General features: G+C 40.8%; 2 pseudogenes; both read right to left on the bottom strand.

Annotated features, from left to right (window-relative positions):
• Positions 1 to 5,975: 5,975 nt before the first annotated feature.
• Positions 5,976 to 6,797, bottom strand: LOC139778915 (uncharacterized; annotated as a pseudogene).
• Positions 6,798 to 8,121: 1,324 nt separating this feature from the next.
• Positions 8,122 to 9,757, bottom strand: LOC139778930 (uncharacterized; annotated as a pseudogene).
• Between the last annotated feature and the right edge of the window lie 522 nt (positions 9,758 to 10,279).

Consider the following 10,279-nt stretch of genomic DNA (forward strand, 5'->3'; position numbering starts at 1 on the left):
TATATACCGTAAATATTATATTCCACAAACGTTTCTACTTGCGCGATCTACGAGCGCCCGATTGAAATATATTTTTTTAAATTTTAATTGTTTAATTTACTTTTATACACTTGAGATTTACGATAAAAAAAATGATACGCGAAAGCAAAATTTTGCGCGATACTTGTATAATATTCTCTTTTTTGATAAAAATGGAAGAAAATTCTCAAACTTTATTTATTCGTTAAAGGATTTGGATCAACGACCGGGGAGAGAGGATTTGGCGTACCACACACCGGCCACGATCGGGATCGACCGGACTCTATTCGGATGATCCATTACTTATTTTGAAAAGCCAGCAACTATACGCAACGACCGACGCAGCTTTGCGCGTTCGATTCTATACCCACGAGAAATCCGAGTTTGGTACCGAGATACTCGAACGAAACCCCGTTTGATGGTAAGTTGATTTATTTATCCCAATGTATATCGTTGCGTAAAGTTGTTGGTCAATTTATATGTATATATGGTACGAAATGTCCAAGAATTTGCGCATACCGTGCGCGCGATCCTCTGTATGGTAAAAAGAGTCTTTTCCCGGTAAAGCTAGACAACTTTTTTCAAGTTACGCCTGAGTTTCAACGCGCGTTTGGTTTTAACTTTCAGATAATATACGATCGCGGTATGGTGTGCCACGCTCTCCTGGAAGCGAAAAGTACCGTCGCGCGGGGACGGTCCCCCCTTCCGCAAACGGATCGCGCGGTGCCTCTCGCGCGCTCCCCACACGATAATTTCGATAGCGGCGCCCGTTCAGCGCCACGCAGCGTAAAAAATGTCGACTTTGTTTCGCTGCTACGCACGTATGCATATCGCTTCGGCACGTTCAACGTCCAACGTCCAAAACGCGCAATAGCTCGTCGCGCGAATAGACGGTCGCGTCGGATGATACTCGCGTCAGTGCGATTGAAGAAAGACGCCTCACGGCTCATAAGACTATTGGTTCGTCCTGGCCATATTAGAGCGGCACCGCTCAAAGGCCATATCGAAGAAGAAGAAGAAGAAGAAGAAGGAGAAGAAGGTCGCGCCGGATCGCGCGCGCGCGTGCTACTACCAGCTCGTACAGTGAAATTGCGAAAAATACGTGTGATCCCGAGACCGCCGATCGCGAAATGGCGGCACGGTCGCGAACATTTAACGTATATCTAACCGGCGAAACGCAAGAGGAGCGAGAAGAGAAATTGTCTCGATATAAACGAGACGCCCTTTGGCTGCGCGGCCAAGAAGAAACGGGCAGTGCCGGCGGTATGCGTCACGTGCAATTAGTATTCGGTTTCAAGAACCCGCGTTATCTTACATCTTTGCAAAAATCGATGCCCGACGGGCCTAATATACAAATCACCAACGACCCCGGGGGGATGATAAAATATTGCACGGACGAGACAAAACGGGACGGTCAACTGTACGTTTACGGAGACGCTCCGCAATTCGAACGAAATAAAAATGAAAAAAGAAACGAAATGCTTTTGGAGTGCCGCGAATGTGAATCGTACGAGAAAGCTATGCATACGATTGAAATGAAGGACACGACGTTTTACGTATTGAACGATAAAAAACTCGCGTCCTATTACACCAACCATTTTGCCGAAGGAGACAAAGGCTCGTACGCACCGGAGGATTTTACGGAGCCGTTAAAAGATTTTTCTGACAATAAAACGCTCGTTTTCGTCGGGCCGGTAAGTCTCGCGCGCGCGCGCGCGCGTTGATTTTTTGTCTCGTATAAATATCGCAAAAAATATATATATATATACACACGTGTACGTTTTTTTTTTTTTTTTATTCACAGACTAGAATCGGCAAAACACAGTTCGCGCTCGCGCACTTTGAGCGCCCGATCATCGTACGGGACAAGGAAGATTGGAAAAGATTCAAACAGGGACACACGGATGAATCGTTCTCGACGATATACCCTTTCGCAATTGGGTCCCGGAGACCATTCTCCACACCATGGAGAGAGAGACGGCGTTTACACAGAATGTAAAACACTGGGCGGTCAGGGTGCCGGCTGGAATACGTAAAATTGTATGTATAAATTCGATGCGGGCGTTTTGGCCGAAAACTATTCTTCGATGCACGAAAGAGGCGATCGAAGCGCGGATAAAAATTTTCCATTTCAACGAACCACTTTTTACTGCCAAACGTAAGTTGGATAAAATGATTGGTGAGTATTGGATATTTTTTTCTTCAAATATACCCTACAATCCTAACACCACACTTCCAAAAAATCCTGATTTTACCATATTAATACGCTATCCAGTATACTAAGAGAGAGAGGGGGAGAGAGAGAGAAAGAGGAATAAATGGGTGCATGTAAATTACATACATAGGAGAGAAAGAAATGGGCGCGTTCAGCAGACCAAGCCGCTGAGTAGCAATCGAACGTGATTGGCTCTTACTTTTAGAACCAACCAATCCACGCAGAGTGTTATAAGACGAACTCAACAGTTGTGTCTGCTGAACGCGGCCAATAATACGAGAGATATCTGTTCTTGTCTAACGAGGCATCTGTTACGACATACCTGCCAAAGCTCGTTCTTTGAAACGGCTTTATAGATCGCAAAATCCTTTTACAGGAGTAAAGTTTAGGTACTAATGAAGGGTGGGATTATAAAATAATTAGTAATAATTGAAACAAATGTAAAAATGTCTAACGAGATATCTGTATCATATATCTGTCCTGGTTCGATTGCTGTGTAGGAACCAGACAATGTAGCCAACCCCGAAACTGCCCACAGCTGCGTGCGCCATCGCGCCATCTCTCGCAAGATCCGTGAACTACTGTTGTGACACGATTGCTGCTCTGCGTGAATATTTTTGTGAAAAATATACACGATTTCTTCGAAGCTCTCATTTTTATTCCAGGCTTTCTATCTCAATTTCAAAGGTACGTTATTGTTTGTGCACGTCTTCCGAAGGGTGGGATCATTTCATTTCGTACATATTACTTATACAACTGTTTATATTAGAAAATAAGGTTATGAGGTAACAGCATTTTTACATTTTTTTCAATTATTACTAATTATTTTACAATCCCACCCTTCATTAGTACCTATACTTTACTCCTGTAAAAGGATTTTGCGATCCGTAAAGCCGTTTCAAAATTAGAGCTTTGACTGTAATTGTCGGTAATTTGAACGGCTTTAGCATCCCCTTAAAACGCGCGTTTTTCTCGGTCCGCGCGCGAGTCGAGCGTCCCTTCCCCGCCGTAGCGCTTCATACTTTTAAAGCTGCAAATCTGAAATTGGAGAATGGGAGGGTGGGACTATCCATCCGGACGAGACGTTGCATAATTTAAAAGTTGAACCAATTTACCTCGTATGAGGTTCTACTATAATTATGCAACGTCTCGTCCGGATGGATATATGTGTAGATATTTAAAAGCCCAGATTTGCACCCGAGATCCTGTTTGCGATACAGAATCCCAATCATGCACCGGGCAATACAGAGAAGATCAATATGTTAACCGGTATTTTAAGAATAGTTTGGTCCGCAAAAGGTTTAAATAAGAGCAAGGATCGCGGTCTTCCAATCTTGCAAGTCTCAAGAGACTGGCTGGAATTTTGATGACCAAGAAAGTTTGAAAGTTATATAGCTACTAGCGTTTGCAACCCATCGAGCAATTGTGAGCGCGAGAAGCGTCACCAACTTTCTAGAGGGGACTTGCAGCGAGAGATCCTCGTGGGGGTATAAAGTAGATCAATAAGTGATTACCTGCGCCGGAATCCCAAATAAAAAATGTATCTAGAACGCTGTGGTTTCTCAGCGCCGCCACCTCTTGGAAAAATTCTTATCATCAACGGGTGTGAGCCTATTTCTTCCGCAGAAAGCAGAAAAAAGGCTAGGCGATACGTTCAGAGTTAATCTAGTCAATTTTTCCCTTTTTTTCTGGAGGAATAGAAACTGAAAAATAAATAGAGCCAAATATGAACCCTGAGAAATGATGGGGTGTGTAAGGAGAAAACACACTTTTCCGTTCGTTAAGGTGATTTGACGTCTAGAGTTGTTGAGATATTAAATCTCAAAGTTGGCATTTTTAACATGGGTTTTACGGGAAATTGTACCGGAAACACACATTTTTCGAGGATTTCGCTCACTATTTGTAAAGAAATAAGTTCAAAAAACTGAAAATAACATTGATCGTCTTCTCTAGATGGTTAAATATTTTGTTAAAAAATATTAGTCGTAATAAAGTTACTTAATATTTCTCCCTCTCCATTTCTCTTTTTGCACGTAATTTCGTCAATTTATTGGCCTTTTAAAGATATAAAATTTAAACGACATTTTTTTAAATTTCGATATCTTTGTCGTCGTTGTTGATAATTACTTTTCTTTTTTTTTTTTTTTACCGTATTACAATATGACTGGTCTCTAATCCGTGAATAAAAAATACGTCGCAAAATTGATCTTTTTGTTTTTTACTTAACTTTTACACTCCACGTCCAACACACGCGATACTAATTCTTGATAAATACAAGCAAAAGAGTCTTATTGTTGCTCCACGTTTCCTAATAACGGATCAAATAGGAACTTGCTTGAAAACGTAGTAACGTTTACCGGCACATCTTCTTTTTACGCTAGAAAACGAAATTTACATGTATGTGCGTACAATAATACGTAACGAAATATCGCAAGGATATTTATAAATATGCATGGTATGACTTGCATTATATATAGTTGCATTATATAATTGCTATGAACCGTATTAGTCATTGTAAAAAGGTTTTTGGAAAAAAAATATTTTTGGTTCTAAACAAAGATGGAATAGAATCTTTGTTTTACTCTTTCTAAATTTTCATTTATCGTTTACTTTGTTTAAATCATCGAACCATTGTTCGTTAATTGATCCGTTTTCCGTATTTTTTTTGTGATTAAACCAATATCAGTAACAAAAGACTAAACAGTGGTCCAAGCTCATCGAAAACATTCCTTTTTTACCTATATTTAGATATGATTACATCTGTATAAATTTGGCAGTGGTATAGGCACACGTGTTATCCGCATTTCTGGTACTCTGCTTGATTCTTCTACGGTGTATAACGATAGCAAATCCCTAGATGTGTTATAAAACTCTACCCTACTCTTTTTTTTACAAATATCTAATCCTTCAAAGTGTCTCGCGAATTCATCGGGTATACAACATATACCATTCGTCAGGATGATGGAACGTGAGCGTTCTCTCTTCACTTCTTTGTCCTATTTTCGACGTTTATAGTTGAAGACAACGCTCCATTGAGTTCATCTTGGATCTGCTAAAGAGTCTTGCCTTTTGTTTCGGGCAACAGTAATACCGTGAAAAAGATACCAATGATGCAGAAATCTCCGGATATCCACAAGATGACGTACTTGCCATTGAACGTTTCTTCAAGATCGATGGAGAACTTGGCTATGATAAAGCTCAAAACTTTGCTAGAGAAAAACAGTTATAGTAGAAGCTCTAGCCTTGATGTTCGAAGCGAACATCTCACCCATCGATGCCCACGGAATCAGACCCCAGCCTACGCTGTACGTGGTAATGTAGACGATAAGCGTGACCATCGGCAACCAGGATATCTGCTCCGTCATTCTAGCACTCGTTGGGTATAAGGCAAAACGACGTTGACTCGCAACGAGGCCAAAAATTCAAACAAAGTTGATAAATTGTCGCGTTTCTCGACGGCCTTTCAATCAGCTGTACGCGACGTGAATATGTGGCAACGCCGTGCCGTTGGCACTGGCATGATGGCTGTTTACATCAAAGAGATGCAACGTCGCGACATTTCTCTCGTACAAATGTCAACTAAAGTCAAATCTTGAACCGTTTACATTTATCGGTAGATGAATTGTTACACGATCGAATGAAAAGTTACATAATAAAACTAGTAATTATACAAGATTCTAAATTATATCCATAAAAAATTGTTTTCCTTAAACTCAAATTTAGGCCTTATATCGACTCATATGGTACTTTGCATCTCCTTGTCTGATAAATGAATGGAGGGTTCAAACTCCCAATGAGGTAGATGGTGCTTAAAGGGTAACTTTAAATCTGTAACCGCTCGAAGATTCACTGGATCGGATGTATTTTCCGTCCATTTGGATCAATAAGCCGGATAGTCTGCCGGCTCTGGTTACCTGATTTTATTCCAACGCCTTCTGCGGGACCTGTAGCGGTATGACAACTGGCTACTGCTGCTGCTCGTGGGTACTCGTTTCGCTGCCGAGTCTCCTTCGAGAGCGTCAAGGACGCATCGACAATGTCCTTGGAAGACTTTTCGTCGAGACTGTTCTTAATTTACTTACCGAAAGAATTACTAATTAATAAATTATCTGCCGAAACGGTATCGGTTGTAGTCTTGGCCAAAGTATTAAAGGCCGGCTTGATACGAGCCCGTCTAGACAAGGGACGGCGATAGTATAAATCTGCTATATTCTTTACTCCCTTGTTGAGTTTACCGACTGCGGCACAAACCTCGAGACGATGAGGGACCTTTGCGTCTCTCGTCTGACAAGGTCCGACAATGCCTCTCCGAAAGCAAGGAGGGCGAAGCCGACCTGATCCTGGTTGATGCAACAGTACTCATCTCTCTTGCCTATAGCCCTATTTTTTTAAGCCGATTTGAACTCTGGGTTTAGCTTGAGAGCCTCGACGAAGGTTAATTCCTCCGAGGAAAGAGTGCTTCTTTAAGTAGAGCTTCTCGCTAATCCGTGGGAAGGCTCTTCCGAACCAGCTCACGCCACTGCCGAACGGCAAGATCGTTCCGGGAATATCTGCTGTTTGACATACGGCAGCGAAAAAACTCTCTAGTTTGGGTATCCGCCGAATTCTCAGCTGCAGCGGGCTCCGCCAAAACTATTGTCTAGCTCGGGAGGGAACGTGGGCACAAGCCATCAACCGAATGGTTATTTACCACCGCTACAGCCGAAGAAAAGGTATTCCGATTAATCGGAAAAGGTTGCGTCGACTCCTCTGTCTCTGTACCACAGAACTGGGATGAACGTACACACCTGTAACGTGCGGATCCCTTGGCCTAACCTGTCTAGCGGGACTTACCATTTCTGCCGCCTAAGAGGCAAATCTCGCTCGACCAGGGCTGTCCTCTCTAACGATGTCGTCAGAATTTCTCTCTCCGCATCCGACTCTCGGTCAGTGTAACATGCGAGAGCAGAGGACACGGTCGGCGATAAAGAGGCGACATGTGGATATCTAACCTCTCTCCTCGATAATACCTCCATCAGCTGCGACAACTTGTGTTTTCTAGACCCTCGATGCGATCACGATGCCTGGACGACGATGACTTGTTCCTCTTCCTTGATTTACGCGTAGATTTGCCCATTTATACTCGATAAATGACGGAAATCTAGCAAGGATAATAATCACGCTGTTGATAATCGCAAAACAGGAAAAACAATGAAGCGCTACGGCGGGGAAGGGACGCTCGACTCGCGCGCGGACCGAGAAAAACGCGCGTTTTAAGAGTCTTAAAAATCGCCCGTTGGTAACTGCGCAGGGGGCGCACTACACATATATCTATCCGGACGAGACGTTGCATAATCAAGAAATTTCATCACTAGCGCAACCATGCGTAAAAACTATGCCAGGAAATAAAAAAAAAGCAAAAAATACAATTATTCAAGAAGCGGCAAAAGTTGAAAAATCGTTTATGAATTTATCATCCGTTACGTGTCTCAACATTTTCTCAGGTAAACAAAAAATGAACCAAGATAATGTTTTTGGTAGCACAATTGCACATCGATTACGTAAAATAAAATAACCACGGAAGAGACAATTAAAAGGAAAGATTATTAAGATTTTATTCGAGTTTTTAAGTAAATTTTTTTTATTACATCTTTCAACATGTTAAAACCACATTAGGTTTGTTCCGTCATAGCTCAATTGGCCGCGCTAGTCGAGAGTACATCTTTTTCTTTCCAATGTGGATTTATTTTCCATTACAAATAAATAGAGCATAAAATTTTCGTTTGCTTGAAAATAAACTTTTTTTTATAACTTTAAGACGTATTAACGCGTTCTACGATAACGAATATTATTTTGTTCAAATGTAATGAAATTTTTACATTTCATTACAATCAAAACCAAAGTAAAAGTGATTACAAATTATATGTATTATCGCCACTTGTTTTACATTAATTATACATGTAATTCGGCACCTAGATGTGTATATTTTTCTACTTTTCATACAAAAATAAACTTTACACCCGCGGACGATAGTAAATATTCAGTTAAAATGTCCCTTTGCTCGTATGCTTTGCGAGTTGCCCCATGTGCACTGCGAAGCCTTGGACGTTCTATTCCTTCCTTTTCGTCATGGGGGCGAAATGTTTGTTCGCGCGATGATTTTTTGGCGTTTTCAGTCGTTAAAAAATTGTGTAAATTTACGCATGCTAAAACATATCGATCAATGGTTGATGGATGAGCACAAATTGGGCGACCAAGTACTCGCCATCTCGATACTAGAATACCATTCGATTGTACGTATCGCGCGTGATAAACGATAATTAAATATACTTGTTGTTATCGCTCAAGTATCGACCGGAATAGGGACGCGTAACATTTTTATGCAACTGAAAAGCCTTATCACCAACGACAAAATAGGGCAATTCCACATCACATCCAGGTAATTTCCTTGTTTCATGCGATATACCAAGTGCACGATTATACAATGCTTTTCCAAATACTGATTTAGATGCAACACCAGCATCACAATCACTGCCCCAAAAGCACCTACGTCAACTACAGTCAACTTTAACTCTACATCACATATAACCACGAGTACTAGGCTAAAAGTCTTTTTTATAATTAAAATTAAAGCTCCCAGATTTTGGTGGTGCTTGTATCTGGATGTGCTTTCCCATTGCACCAATTGTATATGAAAAATTCCACCGTTGCCAAAAGCCTGCGCTTATATTTTTCCACTCGTTCAACGTTGGCGGATTAAGATACTCGGTACTCCAAGTACGTTTGAAATTATTTCGCATGTTTCCTCAACTATGGAATGAGCAGTTGACAATCCAATGCGATATGCTAATGCTATTGATGTCATTTGGTCACCTATTGCAAGAAACTTTATTTCAAGAAAAAGGACTTTTTTTATTTTTTTTATTATCCATCCATCTATCCATCTTGTAATATAGAATATCAATAACAAGGTTCGGAATTGAATTTATTTATACAATTACCCGAGTGTAATAATCAAACGCTCCTCTAGAAGTGAGGCTCGCCAATTTGATTTTTTTAAATATGGTCCCATCTTGCTTAGTATTTTCATTCATTCGTGTATATTCGTGTATACACACACATATACACACTTAATTGTACCAAGTACGAAGAAAAATGACACTCTGTGACACACGACACACGTATTCCATAATCTAAACTTTATTTCCAAACTATGTACTCTCGTGTGTCATGTGTCAGTGTGTCGTGTATTTCTCATTTATCTCATTTCTTAAATTCTGACTCTCTGACACACTGACACACGACACACCTATTCTATAATCTAAACTTTATTTCCAAACTATATATACTCGTGTGTCATGTGTCAGTGTGTCGTGTGATTACGTCATCCTATATTTCTCATTTATTAAATTTCTTTTATTCTGACTCTCTGACACACTGACACATGACACACGTATTCTGTAATCTAAACTTTATTTCCAAACTATATATACTCGTGTGTCATGTGTCAGTGTGTCAGTGTGTCGTGTATTTCTCATTTATTAAATTTCTTAAATTCTGACTCTCTGACACACTGACACACGAGTATATATAGTTTGGAAATATATATTTTTTATTTGTCATATAGAGATGAAAATTTTATTTTTAAATTCTGACACTATGACACACTGACACACGACACACGAGTATATATATAGTTTTATTTGTTATCTATAGATGAATAATTTTATTTTTTTAACGCTCTCTCCTCGTTATATTATTCGCTGGGGAAAGGCTCCTTTTTATATTATTCGCTGGGGAAAGGAAAGTATATCTATCGTATACCTATCCTCATTATATTATTTTGGGGACGTTTGGGAACGCGGGTCGGCGCATTGGATAAACCACCGGTTCGATCGGCGAGTTATCAAAGCGAAAACGCTAAAGGCACTGCGGCCAACGCAATGCCGACGACGGTTAGCAGACCGGACGCGTGGGGTCCAAAACGGGGTTACCATGGGGCATGGTAAGCGATCTGGGCGAACTACCTACCCGACCGGCAAACAATTCATGCGAACGCGTTGCGGG

Source organism: Temnothorax nylanderi, unplaced genomic scaffold (assembly GCF_030848795.1).
Source record: "Temnothorax nylanderi isolate EJ_2023f unplaced genomic scaffold, tnyl_v1.0 TNYL_tig0202_pilon, whole genome shotgun sequence".
NCBI classification, from domain to species: Eukaryota; Metazoa; Arthropoda; class Insecta; order Hymenoptera; family Formicidae; genus Temnothorax; species Temnothorax nylanderi.